A 25,680-nucleotide genomic window follows, 5' to 3' on the forward strand; every position below is an offset into this window, starting at 1 on the left:
GTGGAGGTCCTGCTTGGTGTGGGTGTGCAAAGCAGAAGGAAGGCTTGGTCCTCTCCCTCCTCCCTCCACTGGGAGAGCACATCACAGAGCCTCCGGGTCAAAGGCAGGCCGAGAATATCAAGTCCAGAGGGTGCTGCTGCTAGGTTATCAGAATCACCTGGGGAGGGTTTAAAAATCCGATTTGAGGACCCAGAGCCTCTAAATCAGAATCTGAGAGGGCAAGCCGTGGCAAGCTATATTTTTAAAATCTCCCCAGGCACTTCTGGTGCTCAGCAGCCTATTTTGGAAACCCCTCTTCGAAAGCAGTCCTCCTTCTCTGAACAAGGAGGAGGCCATGACACAAAGGTGCTAAGTCAAGGGTCAAGGTCACTAAGGCTGCCCTGCATCCCCTTTTGCATCCATTGTTCCAAAAGGCCAGGTTCTTAAGGGGTTGGCATTTTCCTGGAGTGAAACTGTTTGCAGGAGCTGCTGCAGGGGGTAGAGGAATGGGGAAGGAGCTCTTTGCTTCATTCCAGAACAGATCTGGCTGTGAACAAACGAGAAAGAGCTTTAGCGTAAGCCCGGCTGAATGGATAATTAAACAGATAGCAAAATGGAATGTAGCTTCACACACCTCCTGGGAGCTGGCTGGGGGAGATAATATGCTTTCCTGTTGTCAGAAGGCACAGGAGGAAAAACAACTGGGCCTGGCCGTTGGCCATTTAACAATATTGCTTTTGTAAACAAGTTGAAAAATCCAATAACTGTAAAACTTATGGCATGTCCTTAAAAGCCTGTCGCTGTTTTTGCCATAAATGGATGAGTGTTTCCAATTGAAGGTGTTCTAATTAAACAGTCCACATCCCTGGGGTGGTGAGGTCATCCCTGCGAAGGAGGGTCTGATCCCTTCTGGTGGCCTCAGGACCAGGGGTAGGGGGGCAGCATGGCAATTTTTGGTTTTGTTAGTCATAGTGCCTGCTGTCTTACAGCTGAACAGCTTACTTCCAGCCTGTGGTCTACAGCTAGAGGCACCTCCAAAGAACATTCCAGCATAAGCTTGAAGAAGCCAAGGCAGGGAGCGCCCACCAAGGGCACCCTTGGACTGGGAAGGAGGAAAGGCTGGTCAAAGAAACTCTTTGGTGGTGGAAGCAATTCAGTAGTAGAAAGTGGGGTTCTGCTTTGGGAGCTGGCGGTCTTCATGGAAGAATCACAGAAACTCAAGGCTGGTTGGGATTCCAAAAGCCAGTTGGTCCACCAGCCAGCTCTCACTTTCAGCCTCCCCTTGCACCGTCTACCTGGAATTGGGCCAGACTTCGGAGGTCAAGGGCACAGTCCTTAACAAGGCTCTCACTCCAGACACCTGCTGCGAGGTCAAGGGTCCCTGGGGTCACTCTCACGCTGACCAGCTGGCTACAAGTTCAGGAGTTCCTATGACCACCCTCAGGTTGACAGTTTGCTAGAAAGACTCGCAGAACTCAGGAAAGCATGATAATTTTGATGATAGTTTTTTTTTAATTGTGAGAAAATATGCATAACGTAAAATTGACCATCTTAACCGTTTTTGGGTTACAGTCCAGTAGTGTTACGTACTTTCACACTGTTCTGCAGCCAGTCTCCAGAAATCCCCTGTTGCAAACCTAAACTCAATATCCATTAAACAACTCCCCATTTTTCTCTTCCCCCGGCTCCTGGCAGCCACCCTCTACTTTCTGTCCCTATGAATTTGACTATTCTTAGGTACCTCATATAAGTAGAATTATACAGTATTTGTCTTTTTGATGATTACGGTTTTATTTTAGCAAAAGTTTACAAAGCCGGGTTGGCCCAAGGGAAAGACGCCTAGGGCAAGGTCTGGGAGGGTTCTAAATGCAAAGCTGCTGTCACCCTCAGGGATGTATCACCCTCCGCATCAAAGGGTGACAGACTCAAAGCATGTTGCCAACTGGAGAAGGTCACCCAAGCTTGGTGTCCAGAGTTTTTTTTCTTTTTTTTTTTTTTTTTAAAGCTTATTTATTTATTTTGAGAGAGAGTGTGCATGAGTGGGGAGACAAAGAGAGAGGGGAGAGAATCCCAAGCAGACTCCGCACCATCAGCACAGAGCCCAATGCACGGCTCAAAGTCACAAACCGTGAGATCATGACTTGAGCCGAAGTTGGATGCTCAACTGACTGAGCCACCCAGGCGCCCCCACAGGTTTTCTTGAGGCTTCATTATGCAGATGTGATTGATTGGATCATTGGTCATGTGAACGAACTCAATCTCGAGCACCCCCCTCCAAGGTCATGCTGATATTACATGACTCAGAGCCCCAATCCTCAATCACATGGTTGGTCTTTCTGATATAGTTAGGAAGATTGTATCATCTTTCCTAATCTGAGTCATCTAGCATAAACTATGGAGAGGCCCACCATGAATGATGGCATTAGCATAAACAATCAGGCAAGCTCTGAGGGGGCCGTCATGAGAAATGAAGAGATACCAAGGGATTAGAAGTTACCTGCTAGGGAAAGGGGACAAAGGCCAGCCAGATTCTTTATTACACACCCTCCGAACTTTGTTGCCCTTAACCCGTCACTCTCATAGCGCTTCCTAGAAGACCAGTGAGCCATCCGCTGGCGGACATCATGGCGACTCGGGACTGAGCCTGGTCTGGTCAGTTAGCGGTATGTGGCCTTCAGTGAATCACTTAACCTCCCTGCTACATGTCCGCTCCAGAAGGGCAGGGATGTTGGTCTTGTTCATTGATGAACCCCCAGGGGCTGGAACAGTGCCTAACAGGCACATAATAGATGCTCAAATATTTGTTGAATGGTTGAAGGAATCTACTTCGGTCACTTTACCTGTACCATGAGGGTTGCTGTGAGAGTCTGATGTGTGGGAGCCCAGGCAGAGCTCAGGCGCCAGGCAGAGCTGAGGGCCAATGACTCTCTCGTACCATAGCTGTGGTTGTGGCCAGGTTATCCCCTCCCTGGTAACAGGTGCAGCTTTCTCTGAGGAACTTTCTAGAGACTTTATGCTTTGGCTCAAGGGAGCAACTGGGAGAGGAAGGCTGGCCAAGTCCTTTGACTCTCACGGAAGATCCGAGAGTATTTTTCTAATACCTCACCAGGCCAGTTTCCCAAAATAACCTGGTTCCCCAGACAGCAAAAGTCAACGTGCTTTTTCTCTCACAGGACAAGAAGCAATAAGAGAACACGTTGCCTCTTGATGTTTTTCTAGGTCTTTACGCATCAGCTCCTATTCAGGCCTCTATTTGGCAGATGAGGACACTGGAGCTTGGGGTCAAGGTCTCACGGTAACAAGTGAGAGGCTGTGACTCCAGGCCCTGCCTCTCTAAGAGACTGGGTCGGCTTGGGGTGGACAGAGTCTCTGTAGTGGGCTGAATAGCGGCCCCCAAAGATGTGTCTATGCCCAGGAGCCTGTGAACATGACCTTATTTGAGATGAAGGGTCTTTGCAGGTGTAATTCAAGGTCTTCGCAGGTCTTTACAGGATAAGGTCATCCTGCATCATTCGCTTGGGCTTGGAACCCAGTCACAAGTGTTCTTATAAGAGACACACAGGGGGAGACACAGGGAGAAGGGGGGAAGGGCATGTGCAGATGGAAGTAGACCTAAGAGGTTGCAGCCACAGGCCAAAGAACGCCTGGGGCCCCGGGAAGGTGGAAGAGCATGGATGGACTCTCCTCTAGAGTTTTCAGAGGGAGTGTGGTTTGGCTTACACCTTGACTTTGGGCTTCTGGCTTCCAGAACCGTGAGAGACGACATTTCTGTTGTTTTAAGCCGCCAAGTTTGTGGTAATTTGTTACAGCCGCCGTAAGAAGCAAATACAGAGACCCTAAACTGTACCCATGGCCTCTCCTCAGGATAGTTCTAAAGAGGGACTAGGAGGGAAACTGAGGCAGGAACCAGGTGAAAGGGACAGTGAGAGACTATGGCAGATGTGGGTGGCAGTTCAGCCCACAGACTTCTGCTCTTCTTCCTGGTGGGAGAAGGCTCAGGGCCTCTGAGCCTCATCTGTGCAGCCAATGGGTGAGGAAAGAGACCTCCCTCCTGGGTGGTCTAAGCCAGTCACAGTAAGTCTTGTCTCTTTTGCCAGTGATTGGTTAGAAGGCGGGCATGTGACCCTGTCCTGGCCAATGAGACATGAGAGAAATGGTTGCCACTTCTAAAAAGGGATGTAGGGGACCAAACAGGTTGCTCATTCTCTGCTGGACCTGTGAGGGGTAGATGGAGCCCTAGCAGCTGCCTTGTGACCATGAGGACAGTGAGCTGGCTAGCTGAGGACAGCTGAGAGCAAAAGAAGAAAGGAAAGGGCCTGAGCATGCTGCCTGGCAGCCGCCAAATTCCTTCTGGAACTTGTTGGGTCAGAATCTCTGCACTTGCAGCCAAAGAAGGTCCATTTAGTGGTTTTTTAAGATGTTTTAAAAATCAGATCTCATAGCGGAAACATTTTTCATGTGAACCCAGTACACACAGTCGTGTAGAGAACTGAAATAATTCACAAAATTGGATGTGTAACACATTCTGAAATTTTCTGTTGTGCTTATTTAATTGCTGGTCACAATCCAGTAAGCTGATACTATGACCCCCCTATGGTCCTGACACACAACTTGAAAAACACTAGCCTAAATATACAGAAATAGATGTCAGAGAGAGAGAATGAAATGAGGTAAGATCCCACAGACCCTGCCTCAGACCCTGAGATATTACAGACGTCACCGAGGTAGCTCGGGCACAAAAGACAGATGGAGAGGGAAAAGCAGGGAGAGAGATGGATGGGAAGAATGAAACACAGAGCCAGCCACTCACCCACAGATGCTGACGTGACCTCCTGGGAAGGCAGAGAAGGAGACAGGTGTCAGCAAATGGAAAACACAGAGGCCCAGGACAGCGAGTCAGAGATGCAGAGACGGGGCATTTAAAACAAGATGCAGGTTGGGGCGCCTGTGTGGCTCAGCTGCTTAAGCGTCTGACTTTGGCTCAGGTCATGATCTCACGGTTTGTGAGTTCAAGCCCCACATGGGGCTCTGTGCTTACAGTTCAGAGCCTGCAGCCTGCCTTGGATCCTGTGTCTCCCTCTGTCTACCCCTCCCCTGCTCACGCGCTCCTTCTCTCTGTCTCTTTCTCAAATAATAAACATTAAAAAAATTTTTTTAAAACAAAATGCAGGGATGGAAACACAGGCCTGGGAATGAAGCGTCTAAGACTGAGCTGCAAAGAGATGCGTCCCAGGCAGAGGACCGGACATGGGTGTGTACAAGAGCCAGGGTCTTAGAGAACAGAGGCCAGATCCCCGGCTGGGATTGGCCGCTGATCAGCTGTGTGGCCTTGGCTGAGTCACATGGCCTCTCTCACCCTGTGCTTCCCTCTCTGGGAAATGGAGTGAATGATCTTTCACACGAGTGCGGGAGGAAGTCACTATGGATGTACTAGGCCTTTCCGGTCTCTGAGGACCCGTCCTCACGGCCCTCGACCCGATGGAGACCCTTAACTGCCACCCACCCGAGGCGTCCCCAGTGTCCCTCCCCCAGCGGTCCCTTCCCCCACTCCTCTGCCCAAAGGAGGGAAACCCATTTCCCTGGGAACAGCTGTGTTTCCTCAACAAACAAATGTTCCCTTTAAACGGTTCTGAGGAGGAGCGGATGGTAATGAGCGAACATCTGGCCCGGCGGCACACTTTCGTTTTTGGCAGCTCTGGAGCCCGCCAAGTGACTATTCCCTAATGTTCACCGCGTCCCAGCACCTGTTATTCCCAATCAGGCTTGTACCAGTACGCCTCAATTAAGAGCAGATGCGGGGCTGAGCGCGGGGAGAGAGAACCCCCTTCCCCAACGTCCCTCTGCTCTGCTCCGGCTCCGGAGAGGTGGTCTGAAAACAGCAAGGGCACCAGCCTCTGCCTTTGCCCTTCCTCCTCGCCCCTTCCCCGCCCCCTCCCTGCCTCCTTCCCGCTCTGCCTCCCTCCTGCCTGCCTCCTTCCTTTCTTCCTTCCACCCTTCCCTCTTGCCTTCCCTCCCTCTCTCCCCTTCCTTCCTTCCTTCCTTCCTTCCTTCCTTCCTTCCTTCCTTCCTTCTCTCCCTCTCACCCCCCTTTGCTTCCTTCTTTCCTTCCCTCCCCCAGCTACCTGTGTTGCCGCCTTTGGGGATGCAGATCTGGGTGACACATTCTTGCCCTCTAGTGACCCACAAGGTCCTAACCGACACGCGTCCTCCTTGCAACACGGGGGTCCGCCCACTTGTCTCTGAAGGGCCAGATGATAGGGAGGGGGCTCTGCAGGCCGCACGGTCTCCGTCACAGCTGCCCAACTCGGTAGCTGTGGCACCAAAGCAGCCACGGACGATACGTGCGTGAATGAGCATAGCTGTGTTCTGATACCATCGTATTTCTGCAAGTGCTTGCCAGGCTGGATTTCGCCCTCAGGTCGGAATTTGCTGAGCGCTCCTCTGTTCCAGCACCCTGAGTTGGGTGGTCACGTCTTGGAATATCTGCTGTAACTGTCCCTCCCACCCAGTGTAGCACTGAGCCCTACCTGCCTTCCTCCCAGCCACTGAGCGGTGACACCTGACCCGTGCTGGGCCACTCGGAGTCCTTCCCCCGCCTGGGAACTGGGCTGAAGGCTGATCTCCCCGCAGCTGCGTGTGCCATCCTCCTCCTGCCCTCTGGACAGAGAAGCAGAGGGGCAGCGCCTGAGGAGAGAGGCTGCCCGGAATCCCAGTGCCCTCTCAGACTCTGCCCCGTCCCTTCCTAAGCCCTGACTACCTCCTGGCCCTGTGTTCCCCCAAAGCCCCTGGGTCCTTATTAAGAAGTCTGCTTTTCTGTTTATGTTTGTTCAAGTTGGCACCTGCTTCAAGTAATGCATCCCGCACCACTTTCTGCCTCTGCACGCCTTTCGTGAGACTATGGGACATTCGTGCCCGGGCTCGCCCTGTGGCAGGTGCAGGCACTAGGGGGCTACGTCCTTGCCCTCCAGCAGCTGGTGGGTAACACATGCGTAGTGGAGATGAACATCCCTGTTCCTCAGTCCAGCACAGCCTGCCCTGTGCTGGTAAGGGGTGGGGAGGAGGAAGTGGGGGAATCCGAAGGCTTTGGCAGGGGAGTGGGTCCCCTGCCCAGGAGGGGCCTTGGAGAGTGAGTTGACTTTTCACTGAAAACATTAGGGGAAGCGGCATTCTCCAAGTCAGGTTCACAGAACACCAGTCCCGGGAGGGGTCGTACGGTATCCATTCTTCCTTAGCCCTAGACCTCCTATTCCATCCAGGTGACAATGTGCCGCTTAAAATTACTCACTCTTCCGGGCTCCCTTGCGGGAACGGTGGTCACGTGACACACTTCTGACCAATGGGATGTAAGCGGAAGTCTGCTGGGTGGAGGGGTGCTTCCCAGGTATGAAGGTTCAGACTCACTTTGCTCTTCGCCTTTCTCCTTCTTCCTGCCTGGAAAGCAGGTGCGGAACCTGAAAGGGCTGTGCCAGTTTGCAGCCACGGGGATGAAAGGATGGCAGGGCGGGAAGCTAGAAGGAGCTTGGGATCCCAGTGCCGAGTCAGAGCCACCACATTGGCCCTGGACTGCCTCTTTCTGTACTGGGTCCTGGCCAGTTAAGGCGGGGGGGGGGGGGGGGGGGGGGGCGGGGGTAGTTCTCCTGCAGCTCAACACATTCCTAACTAATGCAGTGTTTTGTGATAAATGGGGGCTGTGGAAAAATTCTGTCGGGTCATACCAGTTTCCACCATCAGAGGGTCACAAAATAGGTTAGTCAAGTTCTGAGAAATCCTAATGTAAATATAACGGTTGAACTCAATGTTTCCCAAGATCTTTGTCCACCAACAGCCGCCCCTGCCGCCCCCCCCCCCCCATCACTTCCAGGACACCCATGGAACACACTCTGGGAAACAAGCTGTGGAGGAAAGAGTATGGGCTTTGGAGTCAAGGAAGATTGGGGTCGAATGCTGTGTGGCTTTGCGCCTGATGTTTAACCTCTCTGATCGTGAGATTCCTACTCCATAAAGTGAGAGAGGGTCATGTAGATAAAGGATAATCCAGATAAAGCACCCGGTCCTGTACCTGGTTCCTAGTCTGTCATCAGCACTTCTCATTAACCATGCATCGTGTTTGGAAAAAATATGGCATTGGAGACGGAAGTCCTGGGCTGGAGAAATGGCCCCACCACTTGCTTCTGTGACCCTGGAGAAGGGACTCACTTCTCAGAGGCTGTGTGTCCTGAGCCGTGTGGCAGAGGTGATGATGTCCATGTGGTGGAGAGGCCGTGTGTGAAGGTTCTGGCACAAGGGAGAGCCTCACTCAATGTCGGAGGCGGTGTCTGAGCCCAGCCCTGCCTCCAGCCCCTGCGGGCCAGCTCGGTCACCTCCATGCCCCGGAAGGCTACACAGCCAGCTTTTAGCTTAGGAGTTCAGGCGTGATTGCTTTTGAGTTTTCATTTTGTCAGCTGTCCGCTCTGCCTCCCAACCTGCATCCCGCCTTCCTCGGGGATGACCACTGGGCCCGTCTGGGGACCCCCCCCACCCCACCCCGGGCAGCCCCTCTTCTCCAGCCCACTCTGTCGCCTCACCACCCGTGCCCACCAAGCTAGCGCGGCACCCAGCCTCTCCCCGGGTGTTCCCCGGATCACGAGGCCCAGCGAGTGGTGGAGTCCTGGCGCGGCCATGTGGGGCCTTGGGGAATCACCTTCCCTCCGTGCCTCAGTTTCCTCCTCTGTGGGAGGAGGGGTTGGCAGTGAATGGTCTTGAAAGCAGAGATGAGGACACAATAAGACTTGCTTCCCAGGGACGTGAGGAAGATTAAGTGAGAAAAAATGTGCAAGCAACAACACGACATTCACTGGTCACCACTGGTCATCTTTTGTCTGCCCCGCTTCCCTCTGAGGCCTTTCGTGTCCTCAGGTACCCTCTCCCATCAGAGCTGAGAACTTCACTTTGTATGTAACACTCATCGCATGCCAGGGGCTCCCTCCATGCCTTTCCTCGGTCTGGTCCCGGTCCCGGTCCCGATGGGACCCGCCACTGCTCAGAACGTGGTTGTGGGGCCACTGCGCCCCAGTAATGCTCTGCTCCAGTCCTGCCCACGGGCTGGGGTGTGGTGGAGAGAGGGCAGGAGTCAGGTGCCATCTTGCTCATCCCAGACACGAACTGATGTCCAAAGCTTAGAAAGAAATGCGCCCAAAGCTCACCGCCGCTCGGGTCCTTACCTCTTGCTTCTACCGCTTTCCACCCCGCTCAGGGCCTCTTGCTGGGCAGGGCCACTGTGGGAAAGGCCCTTCTCCCAACTGGCTAATTCCATGAGGGAAAGTTGGGAAGGTGTTTGGGGCAGGGAGGGGACTGGTGTCAGAGAGGCTGATGGTCTTGGGCATCTTTCTTCCCAGGAAGAGAAAGCTTAGGCCACAGGAGCAGACCCAGCTCTGAGAGAGCAGACACCCCAAGGCAGGGCCAGCTCCAGTGGGCTCCCCCAGCTCTGTCCCCCTGGCCCCACTCACTCACACTAGAGTAGGGGCTGTGGGGAGAAGAGGCTCTGTGATCCTCTGTGTAGCATGGAGGGGGGACAGGTGGAAGGTGGGGGAGAAAGAATACAGGAAACCAGTGGGGGAAGGATGCTTGTCCAGTGTCCTAGAGCAAGTCTACTGGTTCCCCGCCTCCCTACCCCCTTTCCCTTCTGAACGTTGGAGCCAGGGGCTCCCTGAGGAAGCCTCTGTGGTGAGCCACATCCTCACTGCCACCTCCCCTCCAGGGCATCTGCTTTGGCTCCAGGCCCCGGGCAGGAGGGAACGCCAGGCTGCCCTGTGTCCGCATTCATTGCGTGAAGGGGACAGGCAGTGGCACACGGAGAGCTGTCTGGCCAAAGACTCGTAGCTGCCAGCTACCTTCCCAACTTCAGTGCCCCTAAGAGGTGAGGCAAGGCCCTGGGGTTGCTGCACTGGGTTGGGCTCTCTATGTGGTACCTCTGTCTCCCCATAAAGCTCAGAACTGCCTTTCCCAGAATTCCCTTCCCTGCAGGGTTTAAGCTGGCAAGATTTGCAAAAAGGGAGTCCAGAGCCCGGGGTCGGGCCAAACACACAGAGGTGCCCGGTGGGCCCAGCTTGTCATCGGTCCCCTCCTGTCCCAGCTTGGCTTCCTGCCTGTGGGCTTTCGTAGGCATCAGTGGCCCCCAGGCCACCACCATGCACCTCCACAGGCCAGCAGGGCCACTGTGGGACCTGTCTCCACGGCCCCCTTCTCCACTTTCCCCACAGGCTGCGGCCTGCCTACCACGCCACAGCCTGGATTCCGTGCACGCGTGGGGAGTGAGCCGCAACACTGGAACATGGCTCTTCCCTGTGGGAGAGGCCGTGGGGTGTAGTGGCCAGAAAAATCCAGGCCTCAATGCTTGCCACCTGTGAGAGCTCAGAGTCACTGCCCCCCGCCCCACCACGGAGGTTCAGTTTCCCCATCCGGAAAATTTGAATAACGGTACTTCTCCCCAGGGTGGTCGCGAGGGTTTCAGATCACGTCGCAAGCCCCTGGCCGCAGAAGGTTCCCCCAAAGGGTCAATGGTACAATCACCTCTTATTATATGAACATTCATATTACTTCTAGGACATATGTCCCTTTCACAATGAGTGTACTTAAGAAAAACAAACCAGGAAAGAAAAATGGAACTTTAACACCAAGTGTCTGCCGTGCCCCAGCCCCAGCCTCCTATGAGCCTTGTCCTTTGAGGAACTCACTCGGTTTCTGTGACCGGTCTGAGAGCTCCTCTATACCTGGGTCTAAGAAATGTCACTGTTCTTTACTGTCCGAAATCAAGCTCAGCCTGAATCCACATGCCCTTACAGTTGGTCGTAAGGGCCAATTTCGTGTGTTTCTACAGCATCCTATTTTTTCCCACTCCCTTCCCAGATCTTACAGGAAGTCTGACCACATAGCATCCCGGGACATAGGGCAGGGCCTGGCCTGAGTCCTGGCTGTGGCTGTTGACAATGTCACTGCCTCTTCCTCTGCAGACGATTATGTGGGGCCTGGTCTCTTTCCTGTGTCCCCTGCTGTGTGGGGCTGGCCAAGTGCCCATCCATCTAAGATGGGCTTAGCTGCCAACTCAGAATGGGATTTGCTTTTTGGGATTTGCTAAGAGGGATGCTAAAATGAGTTTGTAGCCATTGCTCCTGCAAGTGTCCCCTCTAAAGTGGAAGGGGTCGGAAGAAACCACAAAGGCTTCGAATCTTGAAGGCTTTCGGAAATCCATTAAGATGCAAGCCCCCCGGTGGCAAGTGGCCATGTGATTGATCACCCACTTGATAGATGGTTTATCCTTAGTAGTGACCACATGATCTATCAGAGAGAAAGAGGGGTCATTAGTAATTATGCTGGGAAGCGAGTGTAAATCAGGCCTTTCCCAGGCAGCCTTGGGTGTGTGGTTACCCATTTGTTGAGAAAGGGTATCTATTATTTGTATCTCATTAGCTCCTGTGGACGGCTGGGCAGGTTTCATGGTCTCTAAACTGCAAACGTACAGAAAAAAAGGAAGTGATGTTGAGAGTAGACAGGTGATGTGCCCAAGACCAGGCAGACAGTTAGAAGCAGCCTCTGGGCTTCTATCTGGGTTCTGTCCTCCGCAGCCCTTGTCTCTGGCCCAGCCCTTCATCAGGCTGGCTCATGGGTCCCCTGTCTGTCCAGAGAACCTCCAAGGGATCCAGTCCTCAGAGCTGTTCCTAGCATCAGGCCAGAAAGGGACACATCTAGAACTTTTAAGGCAGAGGCTACAGGCACAGGGATCTTTATGGTGTGGCTGAGGAGAAACCCCGGCCTGAAGTGGGGGCCTGGATGAGATAACCTCTGAGGACATCACTGGGAAGAGAAGCGAACTCCTGGACTCCACCTGGATGCCGAGTGCTGCATTGTGCTGTGAACACCACAAGAGGGCGCCCTTGCACCAAAAAAGACAGCTATCTGCCTTCAAAAGTTCTCCCAAAGCCACCGAGCCAAAAAAAAAAAAAAAAAAAGCCCTTTTCACTTTTTGTTACTTGTCTGATCAGTCTTCTTTTTCATTTTTTTTTTCATTTTGAAACAATGTCATACATAAATGAAAGTTGCAAGTGCAATACAGGTCATTTTTGCCCCGAACCATTAGGAGTAAGTTGCTGAAACGACTTCCCAGATCCACCTAATTCTTTAGTGTGTGTTTCCTACAAACAAGGACGCACTTTTGTGGGAAATATACGCTAAAGAATTTGGTGAACTTGGGGTATCATTCCAGCAACTTACTCTCAAGGATGTACTCTAACCAGGCAACAGCAGAGTAATGTCAAAACATCATTGCCACCTAATGTTTAGCCCCCATTCATGTTGTGTCAGTTTCCCCAAGGATGTTCTTTGTAGCAGAATGTCCAGATAAGAAACATTCCTGCACTTGTCAAGTCCCTTTAGCCTCCTTTGGCTAGAACTGTTCTAGAACAGTTCCTTGGTATTTCTTTGACTTGTATGACCCCCACGCTGTTGGAGGAAGTCCCGTAATTTGGAGTTTTCTGATGTTGTTCATGATTATATTCAGGTCCTACACCGTCAGCGGGGATTCCACAGTGCTATTCTATGATGCTCTCTTCTTGTTACTTCTACCAGGTGGGGCTTCATTTCAGTTTGTCTTATTCCTGGTGATGTTCACTTTGATCACTTGATTTGGGTGCTATCTGCCAGACTTCTTCACTGAAACATTATTATTTTGTCCTCTGGAATTGATAAACATTTTGTGGGAAGTACTTTGATAGTGTGTAACTATCTTGTTCAATCTATTTAGTTAGTTACGTGAGTATGGAGTCATGGTTTCTTATTTTATTCGGTAGATTATAATCTGTTACCAACATTATATAATTTGGTGCTCAAATTATCCCAGATTTGCCTAGTGGGAGCCCTTTCAGGGTGACACCTGTGTCCTTTGGACACATCCCCATCATTCTTTGAGCATTTCCTTGCTTTCTGGAACCACAAGATGTCTTGGGCTCATCTTGTACTTCAATTTTGGAATTAGTCACCTCTCCAGGGAGCACTGGTTCTCCAAATAGGGAATGGGTTTTAGAAGCCAAGATCTGGGTGCTAGGTGTGCTTGTTGCTGTTGGGATGTTGCTGCTCCCAGGTGCTCACAGTGGTTAGAGCTAGGGAATACGTGTATATTTATACACCTGTTTACATGTTCCTATCAATATATACATGTTTGTATCTATCTATCTATCTATCTATCTATCTATCTATCTATCTATCTCTGTTATTTATACACGTGTTTACATGTTCCTATTAATACATACATGTTCGTATCTATCTCTCTCTCTATCCACCCATCCATCATCTATCTATCCATCTGGAAAACCATGAGTCTTACCTAGACTTTTAGTTCCAGCCTCCACCACTACCATTTGGTTCTCTCTCTTCCATGTTTGTAACTCACCTTTCTGACAGTGCGGAACCCACTGTCTTTAATAATTATCTCCCATTATCTTTAACAAATTTACATATCTAATCAATCCCCCACAGGTAGCCATGCTCTCACATCTGACAACACTCTCTCAAGATTCCCCCCACCCCCAACCCTGCCTCCGGCTCTGACACCCCTCCATGGGTCACTACAACCACCTTCCTCCCCAGGGTTGCTGTCTTCCCCTGCTCACCAGGCTGCCCCCCGTGGGCTGCCCTCCTCGCACCATACAGGCTCCGACCCCGCTCTCTGGGTGGCCTCCCCTGAGGTTCTGGAGCCTCCAGTTCCTGAACCTTCTAAAAACTCTGCAATGTAAGCCTGGTTGGCTCTTGGCTTTCCCCACTTGTGTTGGTATTCCATTGCCTTGGGTTCTGTCTTCCCGTATTTTGTTGCCATTGTTTCTTCTCTTGTTCTCCCAATCTTTATACTTTTTAAAAAGTCGCTCTCTCTGGGTTTTTGTGGTGAGGACTGAGGAGGCAGCCAAAGTGGATATGGGTATCTAATCTGCCATCTTGACTCATTCCTCTTGTCTATCTCACATGACAGATGGACTTTTTGGTTATCATCTATGTCATCCCAGCTCCCCAGCCGGACTGTGAGACTCTAGCTGGGCATCTGGGACAAACTCAGCACATCTTTGACAGACAGATACGTCTTCTCTGCAAAGAACATGGCCAAGAGTGGGTCTGTGACATGTTGCCATCCATCATTCCTTCAACACTGCACAAATTAAAGTGGCCCCACCAGGAATTTGACCCTGAGGGCCTACTGACCTCATCCTGTGCCCTGGACATACTTCGATCAGCTCCAGTCTGCTCCTGGGCCCTGGGCAGCCCCTTGCAGGGGCCAGATGGTACCAGAGAATGGGCTGGGCTTTGCAGCAGTCATGAATGTATCAGCACAGTCCAGCTGCTCCCTTGCGTGCCCTTGGGTAGGCTTCCAACCGCTATGTCCCCAAATGTAAGATGGAGATGCTTATGCTCTTCTGTTTTCAGGTGTTTCTCCGCACCTGTGTGGTTGGGGCCATGTGGCTAGTTCTGACTGATGACTTATGAGCGAAAGTGACATGTGTATTTTTGAGTTTGATCAGGTAATCACTGATGCAGGACCCCCCCACCCCAGAGCCTTCTTGGTCAGCAGTGTTTCACGTGGTGCCTGTTCTTTCATCCTGAGTCTTACCCCAGCCATCATGCAAGGTCATAAACGAGAGACAAACACAGGGTAGGCTATGGAAATGTGAGGGTTCTTTGTCACCGCAGCATAACCTAGCTTTCCTGACTGATGCACCCCACAGAGTTGTGAGGATTCAGTGGTAACATGTGAGTGTGTGCACTAGGCTTTCAGCAGGTACTCCCCAAATGTGATCTCTTTGGGGGTTCAAGGAGACCGGAGAGAGAGGGTGTGACTCAGGCAGCCCGTTCTATATCAGACACAAGAGTGAAAGATCAACAAGGGGACTGACCTGGCCACTCTTAGGGGCAAATAAACCCACATTTTTTCAGCTCCCAACTCGGTGCTGGGCTCATTGATGTGCATCGAGCCCCTACTGTGTGACAGGCTGGTGTTCATGATATAGGGAGCCACCGTCTGTTTGGGGTCGCAGACACAAGGGACCATCTCGTGTAATGCGACAAGTGACAGGAGCACGGAGCAGTGGGGTGCTGGGTCCCCCTGGAGACTTCGTTGAGAGCAGCAGGCCTCCTTTCTGAGAAGTCACATACAAGCAACTGTGCACACACCCACACATTTCTGCATACACTTTCAGGGGGTTCAGTCCCAGGTTAAAATGCCTGAGCCGGGGATGCCCAGAGGCCTGGGTAGCTGACAGGCACCTGGCCACATGTGGCCCTGGGGAATGTGGGAGGAGCCACCAAGGCTGGGTTTCTATTCCCAGGAGCATATAGTCTAGGCATGGGGAAGAAAATCACCAGCCAGGTAAAGAGCAGTGGCCTCTGGGAATGGGGTCCTGGCTTGGGTTTGGGGGGGATTCAGAGATGATAGCCAAGCGGGGGGGGGGGGGGGCAGGGGTATGCACGGGCACAAATCACCTTGAACTTCACAGTCACTCCCTCCTGTCAGTCTGAGAAGCCTCCTGAGCCTCCATGTACTCACTGTGAGGCTGGGTGGGAGGGCACAGCAGCTGCCATCAACCCCATCCCACAGGGGGAGAAACTGAGGCTCAGAGAGGGGAGCGATTTCCTCAGTTTAGCTCAATTGCACAAACCTTTCCTGGTGGCTCCTGTGCGTGGCAGGTGCTGGGTGTGGCAGGTGCTGGGTGTCTGTCCACCACTGGAGACCAGTCGTGTAAGTGATAAATCAACAACAGGGACAGTTGTGGAGCTGAGGGTGATGGTGTTCTTGCGGGGGAGGGGAATGTTGACATGTTTTGGCCCCATATTCACCAGTTTAGTCCCTCTGGGAGGAAGGGAGTCTATCACAGAGTAGACAGATGGACAAAGGGAAGTGTTTCTTTCTCTCTTTTTTTAATGTTTTATTTATCTTTGAGACAGAGAGAGACAGCATGAGCAGGAGAGAGGGAGAGAGAGAGAGAGAGAGAGAGAGGGAGACACAGAATGCAAAGCAGGCTCCAGGCTCTGAGCTGTCAGCACAGAGCCTGACATGGGGCTCGAACTCACAAACTGTGAGATCATGACCTGAGTTGAAGTCAGATGCTTAGCCAGCTGAGCCCCCCAGGCGCCCCTGGAGGGAAGTGTTTCTGGCAGGAGGACCAGTGGGCCAAGTGTGGGCAACAGAGGGCATGTGAGGGCACAGGGTGTGCTGTGGGGGCTGTGGGGTGGTGGAGGCTGGGCAGGGTCCCCACAGCAGGAGGGCAGCGGCCGGAGAGGCCTGGCTGTGTGACATTCTCCTTTCAGGAACCGTGTGTTTCTCAGCACCTGGCCTGGAGCTCTCTGGCAGGGCGTCCCCACCACCCCCTCACCCGAAGGCCTGGACCAGGTGCCCTCATTTGATCCCATTCTGCATTTCTGTGGGCTGATAAGGCCTTTACCCACCTGCGACGGCATCCTGGCATTGTTGTGAGCAGGAATTAGGCCCAGGCTCTGCCCCTAACTTGCCACGTGACTCTGGGCCTCTGTTTGCTCCTCTCTGAAATGGGGATAACTCAGACACTTGCCCTGACTGCCCCACGGGAGCCTTGTGAGGCTCAAATATGGAAGTGGGGATTTAAAGGCCTTTCCGAACCTGCAAAGTCCTACAAGAATGAAAGTTCATTTCAGGGATAATTTCCACCCTTCCCAGAGGGTTAGGCAGGACAGAGAATACTATCCCCATCTTACAGATGAGGACTCTGATGCACAAAGATATTAAGTGGCTTGCCCGAGGCCCCACAGGGAGTGAGCGACAGAGGCAGGATCACAATGCTGGGACTCCGGTCTAGTCTCCGCTTTGCCGATCGCTTCCGCACAAAATCCCCACGGAAAGAATCTCTGTGAATTCTACGCAGCTGGAAATACTTCTCCAGCCCTCGGGGTCCACCGTCCTGGCAGCAAATGAGCAGGTCAGGGGACATCACCCAGAGGTATAACCAGGAGGCTGTGCCTCTACGCATCCTGACACACTGGAGTTTGGGGACAGAGGTGGAGCTGGAATCTGACAAGATGTGGCCGATGTGGTTAACGTGGCTGCACATTCTAGCAGACTCAGGCCCTACTGATCATGAAAGGGGCCTTGCCCTCAATTCCATGTGCCCAGGAGCTGGTGACTCATGGCGCCCTTGGTCTGTGGTTGTGAAGTATGCCATCCGTCCATATGTGCCTCAAACACAGCCCCTGTGCAGCCACCTGTGACTAAGCCCGCCTCGGTCAACAAGCAAGGCAACATGCTGGGGACAGTTGGTGGGTGAAAGCTGTCGAGGATATTGGGGGGCTGTGTGTTTTTTCTGGCACCAGGCTCAGGGTGACTAAGGGAGGCACACGTAACCATAAAAACAACCCCCCCTCCTTGCACCGTCTTAATAGTCTCCAAAACATTTTCCCACACTGATCTCGTTGGGCTCTGCAGCTGTATGTGGTAAGCTAGGGTGGGCAGAGCTATCCACTCTGGGGTGCCAGTGCAGGGACCGCCAAGGGCTGCGCTAGGCCACTCCTCGCCAGTCCCTTGCCTGTGGCAGACATCACTAATCGATCACATCGCTCTCCCTTTCCGGTCCAGAATCTTTCTCCACACAGCCCTTTGGGCAGCAGTTGATTGAGGACTGGCATCCCTGGGGCAGGGGACGGAGGTCAGTTACCTAAGCAGCTGGCTGACGTGGCCCAAGGCTTGTCAGTTTCCCATCTGAGACAGGAAGATGGACCAGAAGTCCTGTGTCTCTGTGGAATGCTCTGTTGACAAGTCCTGTCTCATGCTTCTCTGCTGCCTTCCACCCCACCGTAGCTCTGTCTTGTGACTGCTGAGGGACCCCGTGATGGTCTCCTCTCCACCTCCAGTGAGTTGGGGGAGCTCATCAGCACACCCTTCCTGGAGTTCTCTGCTCAAATGCTCTCAAAGACTCTTCACAGCGTTCCCAAGAGACCCCGGCTGCAGAGTGCCCAGGACCTTCAGCTCATCACCCAGTGCAACTCCCAGACTCCCCTTTACTCAGCCGAAGGGAATGTTTGGCCCTGTGTGTGGCCTCCCCTGAGGGAGCAGCTGAGAAAGATTTTGGCACCCTCCCCTCTCCCCGCCCCCGATCCTGGCTGATTAGGTTCATGCTGAATTCTAGGGAGTGGCAGGTGGCTGGGCTTCCCCACGGCTGCCCTCACACTGAAAGGCCTTGAGCTGTTCCACCTGGAACAGAGTAGGGACTGCTGGGATGGCTGGAGGAGGGACGGCTTGTGTTAGAGGGACTGCATGGGCCCATGGGGAAAGAGACTGTGAGTTCAAAGCCTGGCTGGGTCTCTGACTAGCTGGTGACAGCAGGTGAGTGGCTTAGTCTCTCTGAGCCTGTTTCCTTGCCTTAAAACGGAGCTAGTAATCACAAAAAGACAAGAACTGTAGGATTCCACTTACCTGAGTGCCTAGGGTGGTCGGACCCAGGGGGACAGAAAGTAGGCGGGGAGGATGGTTTTGGCGGTTTGCTTTGCAAGATGAAAGGGTTCTGGGCACACAACCATGTGACTATATCAACACTGCTGAGCGGTGCACTTAAAAATGGCTAGGACGGTGACTTATACTTCATGCGTATTTTACCACAAGTAATTATTTTTTAATCTAAAAAATGGAGTGAGAAAGAACATTTATATCGTGGGGTGGTTGTAGGACTTAAATGAGATGAACCCCCCCCCCATCACTCTGCATGTGTGTGGTGTGGAAAGGTCACATGATGAATCCTGTCCCTTCAGGCTCTTTTCCTAAGAAGGGAGGTCGCTGCATGGAAGGGCTACCACGGGGGGGTGGTGAGTTTCTCGGCAGAAGAGGTGTGCAAGTGGAGGCCAGGTGGCTGAGCGCTGCTGTGGGGGTGGCCTTGGATTCTCTTCCAGCCCTGGATTTCGGGGGGGGGGGGTGGTTCTGAGCTGCACCCATCTTGTCCTGCCCCACCTCCATCTGCTTGTGCCTCTGTCCTGCCCCTGCACCCACCGCCCATCCATACCAGGTCCCCAGCACCTGCCTCCCTGACAACAGCCTGTCCTGCAGGGGTGGAGCCAGCAAAGGCACAAGGGGCCACAGTGGGCTGTTTCCATCTCGACTCAGGCCCCCGCGAGCCTCAAGAGGGGCAGTTGGTGGGGGAGAGCGGGGTCAAGGGCAAAGCGTGGGGGGGGGCGTCAGAGAGAGGTGGACTCAAGCCTGCCCTCCCTTCTCTGCGTGCGGGCTGGATAACAACACCCCTTTCATGGGGTCCTCGTGGTAGTAAATGACAGAATTGCAGGAAAGTGCTTGGAACCCAGTGAACTCTCGACAAACTGTAATTTATATAAATTGTTAGTTTTTGAGTGTTTAGTGGTGTGTGTATAATTTGTTTCTGAGAGAGAAGGATGGGGCCGGGGGGAGGAGGGGTTCCAGGCCCAACCACAGGAGCTGGATCCTTCCTGGGGTGAGGGACCTTCCACACGCCAACCAAGACCCCTGTCAGAACAGGTCAAGAGGCCCAAATACCCCTGGGGAGTCCCCCAAAGACCCCATCCCCTCATCTAGTCCTCCCTCAGTGGACAGAGGCTTGGAGGGCGGGCAGGGACACCCCAGGAGCTAAATCTTCAGCTCAGGGCTCTGTCCTCGGCCCAAGGAGAGCCCCCTCTGAGCCCACTGTCCACACAGGGTTTGGGGGCTCTGGCCCAATGTGGCTTGAAAGCTGTCTCCATTTCCTCTGTCCCAGGGGAGTTCACTCAACCATTGGAAGTCTCAGTAAAAAAGAACCCCCTGACAGGTGTCAGAAAGCAATTTAGAAGTGACAGCTCCCAGGAACAGTGTTGGAAAACCCATCACAGGACAGCCTGGGTCTCACCTGGCAGGCGAGAGTGGGGAGCACCCGTGGTAATCAGGTCTCTAACTTCCTATGAACCTTCTATGGGAGGAAGCCAGGAGGTCAGGGCCCAGCATGGTCAGGGTTCAAGTGAGACAGAACCTGGACCAGTCCCACTCGTTTCCCGTATTTGCATGATGGCAGCCAGCGATGAATGTATAGTCACAACAAAATCATTATTTTTATTTCTTTACTTAAAAAAATGTTAACGTTTATTTATTTTTGAGAGAGAAAGAGAGAGACAGCATGAGCAGGGGAGGGGCAGAGAGAGAGAGGGAGACACAGAATTTGAAGCAGGCTCCAGCCTCCCAGCTGTCAGCACAGAGCCGGACATGGCACTCGAACTCACAAACCACGAGATCATGACCTGAGCCAAAGTCAGGTGCTCAACCGACTGAGCTATCCAGGTGTCCCCAAATCATAATTTTTAAAAAGAGCTAATATTTCTTGTGCTTGCTCTGGGTTATAACACTGCCCCGGGTGCTTCCACATAGATTGATTCTCTTTTCTCGATCTTCATCACAGCAGGTGAAGTAGACACTTTTACTCTCCCCATTTTCCAAGGGAGGAAATGGAGCTCAGAGCAGGGAAACCAAGGCACGAAGATGGCAAGTGAAGGGTTGGGATTGCGGGCCCCACCTCTTACCCCCTCTAAAAATCTGCTGGACACGGGCTAGGAGCCCCTGGCTCAGACACTTCTTGTGGGGGTCAAACCAGCGCGTGCAAAGTCACTCAGGAAACTGTAAATGGAGTTATTACTAAAATAACAAACTCCTTTAGATTTCCTCAGAACCAAACATAACCATCCCTCTTTTTCTTCAAGAACGATCACTAGGGCCCAGAGGAGGCCAAGGAAGGGTTCACTGACCACTGTCTCAGAGTGGAAGACACAGGCCACGTTGGAACCAGACTGGACTCCCTGAAACCAGTGAGCATTGCTTTGATCCGGGTAGAACTCGTTTGATCCAGTTAGATTTAGTCGGAATCTGTTTGACGAGTCCTGAAGGAGTGTGATCCAATCAGATCATGTTAGAACCAGGTTTTATCCTGACCTGGTTAGAATCAGAATGAGCCTTGGGGCGCCTGGGTGGCGCAGTCGGTTAAGCGTCCGACTTCAGCCAGGTCACGATCTCGCGGTCCGTGAGTTCGAGCCCCGCGTCGGGCTCTGGGCTGATGGCTCGGAGCCTGGAGCCTGTTTCCGATTCTGTGTCTCCCTCTCTCTCTGCCCCTCGCCCGTTCATGCTCTGTCTCTCTCTGTCCCAAAAATAAATAAACGTCGAAAAGAATCAGAATGAGCCAGAACTAGCTTGGACTGGTTAGAAGTGGTCTGAGCCTGCTGTGACTGGTGTGAAACAGCCGAAACCTATCCGGAATGGCGATGAACCCCGGCCCTGGTTTCACAGGAGCAGCTCCGAGAACATCTCGGAGATCGGGGAGCAGCGGCATACAATGAGGAAGTGTGGAGTAGGCCGGTGGGGGTAGCGAGAGCCAGGCCTGGCCCTGCCTGGGGAGGGCCTTGCATGCCACGCTGGAGCCTATGATGTCATAGCCGTGCTCACACCACGTATAACCCTCCGGAGTGTTGCGTAGGCCACAGGGCTGTAAATCAATTAGCCTCTTGCTCAATGATTAATGGGAGGGAAGTTTTCATCGCTTGTTCTGGGTAAATGATTGCATATGGAAGCACATCTTTGATTGTATGAGTTCTTGCTGGAGCGTGAAGTTTCTTGGAGAGGGTTCCCTGTGCAATGTGGAGCCCCTGCGGCCCTCCGTGCCCCCATCCCCCTGCAACGTACATCCTGCTCCCTGCGTCCCCCTTGCTGTCTCCTCTTTCCCCCTCTCTCCCCAGCTTTGTCTCTCCAGGAGTCTCCGTGGTATCTTCCCAGGCCAAAGGGCTCACCCAGGGCCCAGGAGGAGGTGGTGTTGGCCAAACCCAGGGCCAGTTGTGCCTTGTGGACAAGTGTGACGGCACAGGACAGAGAACGACCTGCCACTGTTTGGGGCCAGAGGTGATCTACACAGTCCAGGCCCATCTACAGACAGGGAGCTGGGAGGAGAGAGGGGCTGGGGTACCCTGGGGGGTTCCCACAGAAGCAGGTCGACGAAGCCACAGGTGACTCCAGATATGAGTCCAAAGTAGAAACCCAGCTGGTCAGAAATTCTCTGCAGTGGCACCGGGGTGGCTCAGGCGGTTGAGCGTCCGACTTCAGCTCAAGTCATGATCTCACAGTTTGTGAGCTCGAGCCCCGCATCGGGCTCTGTGCCGACAGCATGGAGCCTGGAGCCTGTTTTGAGTTCTTTGTCTCCCTTTCTCTCTGACCCTCCCCTACTTTCTCTCTCTCTCTCAAACATAAATAAACATTAAAAAAATTAAACAAAAAAGTTCTTGGGAAGATCCTTCAGAATGCACATAGGCCAGACCCTCCTCTTCCCAGAGGCCTTGAGCGGAAGGGGCTGGCTCTGGGCCACACAGCCAGGACAAAAAGAGCCTCCGGCCCCCAGACCAGAGCGCTACCTCCCTCAGGAAGTGGGGCCTGTCTTTAGGGCTTTTCCATCCATCCTGCCCACAGCCGGAGCACCAGCCTGAGCCCTCTCGAAGCCCCCCTGAGGGTCTGGGGGCTCCCATCAGCCATGGTGTTTAAGAGCATGGGGTCCTGCGGGCCGTGGAGCCAGGCAGACTTGGATCTGAGTCTGTGACCCTGCCTTACTAGCTGAGCAACCTTGGCTAAGAGTCTTCACCTCTCTGAGCCTCAGTTTACTCGTCCACAAAATGGGGATAATACTTGAAGTCAGCTCGTAGGATTGTTGGGAGTTTAAATGAACTGATGTGCAAAGTTCACGCTACAGGGTCTAGCTGTTCACTTACTGGTGAATCAACAATACTGTTAACATTTATAATAGTGATTATTGTTATCACTGAGCCCTTGCTTTTTGTCATAGAGGCCCTAGAAGATGACTGAGGACGCTGGTAGAGTACCTGTTCAGCACCATCTTACTTGATGTGTGGCTTCAGTTTGCCCAGATATAAAGTGGGGTAAGTACCTCTGCTCTGCCTGCGCCCCAAGGTGGTTGTAAGAATCCAGAATGTGAAAGTGTTGTGCAAATTGCCAATTCTGGGGAACACGGAGATGACAGCCCACTTCTCTGTCCGGGATGCTGCCGGAAGTGTGGTCAGTGGTCACATGGCCTCCAGCTCTCAGCCCCTGTAGCCGGGCTCGGCTGCAGATAGCCACCTCGCCCGAGGTCGTGCCCTCCCCAGGGCAGCCTGCAGCCAGGGGATGAGACAGCAGGGGGCACAAAGACCCAGCCATTTGGGTCCACGAGGGACACTATTGGGCACTGGCTGGGCCTGTACCATCAGACCTGCATCGAGGTCTGTCTCTGCCCCCTACCTCCTCCCCCCCTCTTTCCTCTCACACGTGTTGAACCCTCGTAACACCTTGCACCCCAAACTTCACCCCCAACTGCTTTCGGGGAACCCCGCCTGCAAAAACTATGTAAGAAGGTTGTCTTGCTAACACCACTATCCTCATTACACAGAGAAGGCAGCCCCTGGGGCCCAAACCACCCACCCCTGAAAAACAGGCCCTTTAACGGCGGCTCAGATTCCCAGAAATCCGGAAATACAGTTCAGCTGGGAGGGAGGCTGTCCAAGTTGAGTTTTGTTAGAGTTGCAGGTGAAGCTACAATGCGGGATAGAAGGTGTGTGGAGCTACAAACCTAATACGCACCTCTTTCCAGAAGGCCCTACCCAGGGAGCCTGGGCAGTGAGTGTGTCCCACGGCGATGGCCAGTCCTCGGTCCCTGGGCAAACCCCCACCTCTGCTGCTGCCAGTAGAGTCTTCACAGCTCGCAGCGAAGTGGGGAAAGTTGGACAGAGTGCTGGATCTTAGGGGAGAGATTATGCTGGTCATAATTGTCTGCGGTTAGTATGACTACACCATGCTGAGAATAGAGGGTAGCTTGTTATCTCTTTTGATCGCTTCACTTGGCCAAAGCGGCTCCACCCGGAAATCTAGGTCTGAGGGCCACTGACGGGTCCCAAATCACCTGAGCGGGCTTCCTGTCCTGCTGGCTGAGAGGTCTGACCGCAGGCAAGGACCAGCAGCCTGCTGACCTTGGCCTAGCAGACAAGGTGGGCACCTTGGCCGTGGTTGTGTCCAGGACGGCCAATGGCTTGCCGATCATCCTTCTTGGGGCCTCAGCCCCCTCCAAAAATTGAACTGCAGGTGGGGTGACCTCAGGTCCCTTCCTGCCTTTAAGATGCCCACAGTGAGATCCTCAGAGGAGAATTCCAGAAGGAGGGGCCAGTAAGGACCGGCAGGCTGTGGGTGTCTGGCCCTCAGCCCCGTGCTTCAGGTCCCGCCAGAGAAGGAATGAGGGCCAGGTGGGTCAACAGCACCCCCGCATGAGCGGTGAGCCCCCATCATCACTCCTGGACTAATTGCCACCCCACCCGCCCGCCAGGTGCCCGCCCGTGTGTCCCCAGCTCTGGGGCTGCTATTAACGACATGTTGCAGCAGCTTTACGAAGCGTGGCTCGGAACAATTTTACACCTCATTTGATTTATGTTCCCGGATTCGCTCCTCTCTCAGAGACTCCCTCCCTCTGGAGAGACAGCATGTGTCATCCGCTCTGGCTCTCCTGCGTTCCCACAGAGCCAGTCTCTGCGTCAGGAAGGGCCGGCCTCAGACCCTAGGTCCTGAGCAAACAATCCCGTGACCTGGCTCTTCCTCCAGGGCTTTCTTCCAGATGTGTGTCCCTGAGCCGGGACACCTGTGACTGAGGCCTTCGGAGGTGGGCTTAGCCACGACAGAATCCCAGAGCAACGAAAGTCCTTGGGGATTGGTTACCAGCACACCCGCATCTTACAGATGGGGAAACTGAGAGGTGGAAAGAGTCCTCGGTGTCTTCAAGACCCTTCTGAAGGTCACATGGCCAGTCTGTGGCAGACGCCTGCCTCCCCTCTCAGCAGTAAAGAGGGCTGGTCCTCACAGGGAGTCACCAGGTCAGCTGTGAGCCAGCCTTCCCGCCAGTAGGACCTGCTGGACTGGACTCTTTGTCCAGACAGTGTCCTTGACGTAGGCTGAAGAAATGGACGAGCAACAGGGCCATCTGGTCCACCTCCCTCATTGCAGAGGGAAGGCAAGGAGGATGGGAGAGGAGGAATGATTCCCTGCAAAGCACACGGCCAGTAGGATGCAGGGTGGGCTAGAATGCTGGCTTCACGACCCTGGGATCTTATCCCCTTCTCCCTAAGAGGCAAGAACGTTCCTACAACCACGTCTTCTCATTCACTCACTTTTGAACGGATGCCTCTCAGGAACCAGGCTTGGTGTTAAGCTCAGAGGATGCGAGGATGGACCAGACAGAGAAGCACCCGGCTGTCCCAGCCCAGTGTAGTAAGGCCGCGAGGGAACGTGTGGGCCCCAGCAGTGGACCCCTCCCTCTGCTCAGCGAACTCCTGCCATGGGGAATGTTGCTTGCAGGGGAACCCGCTGCCCACCACAGAGGCCGGTAACCCGTAATCCCAGCCGCCCTTGAGATATGTGAACAAGGTTTGACCCGTTAGATATACCCGTCCCAGGTTATACTCAAGCTGGTGACATGAAGAGAGAGGGGACAAGGATATTCTCTGTGGCCACAGGGCTGGGGCAGTTGCACTAAGATCGAGTGCCCAGAGGCAGAGGTAATACTGGTGACATGGGTGGTGCGGGCCACGTGTCCCCGCAGCCAGTTCTGGCTCTTCGTGAGGGTGATAGTTCCCACTAGCATGATACCCCGACCCACCTGGAGGACA

The 25,680-nt window shown here is 53.3% G+C and overlaps 1 long non-coding RNA gene across 1 annotated transcript in view; it reads left to right on the forward strand.

The window, feature by feature from the left end:
* Positions 1 to 23,543, forward strand: part of LOC147580284 (uncharacterized) — a 46,293-nt gene extending 22,750 nt beyond the window's left edge. The window contains exon 3 of the long non-coding RNA XR_015252734.1: positions 22,821 to 23,543. This is a non-coding gene — a long non-coding RNA (uncharacterized LOC147580284). The remainder of the gene's footprint in view (positions 1 to 22,820) is intronic.
* Positions 23,544 to 25,680: the final 2,137 nt, after the last annotated feature.

The sequence above is a fragment of the Puma concolor genome, chromosome B3, assembly GCF_028749965.1.
Source record: "Puma concolor isolate L17-30 chromosome B3, mPumCon1.1.hap2, whole genome shotgun sequence".
In the NCBI taxonomy this organism is placed as follows: domain Eukaryota; kingdom Metazoa; phylum Chordata; class Mammalia; order Carnivora; family Felidae; genus Puma; species Puma concolor.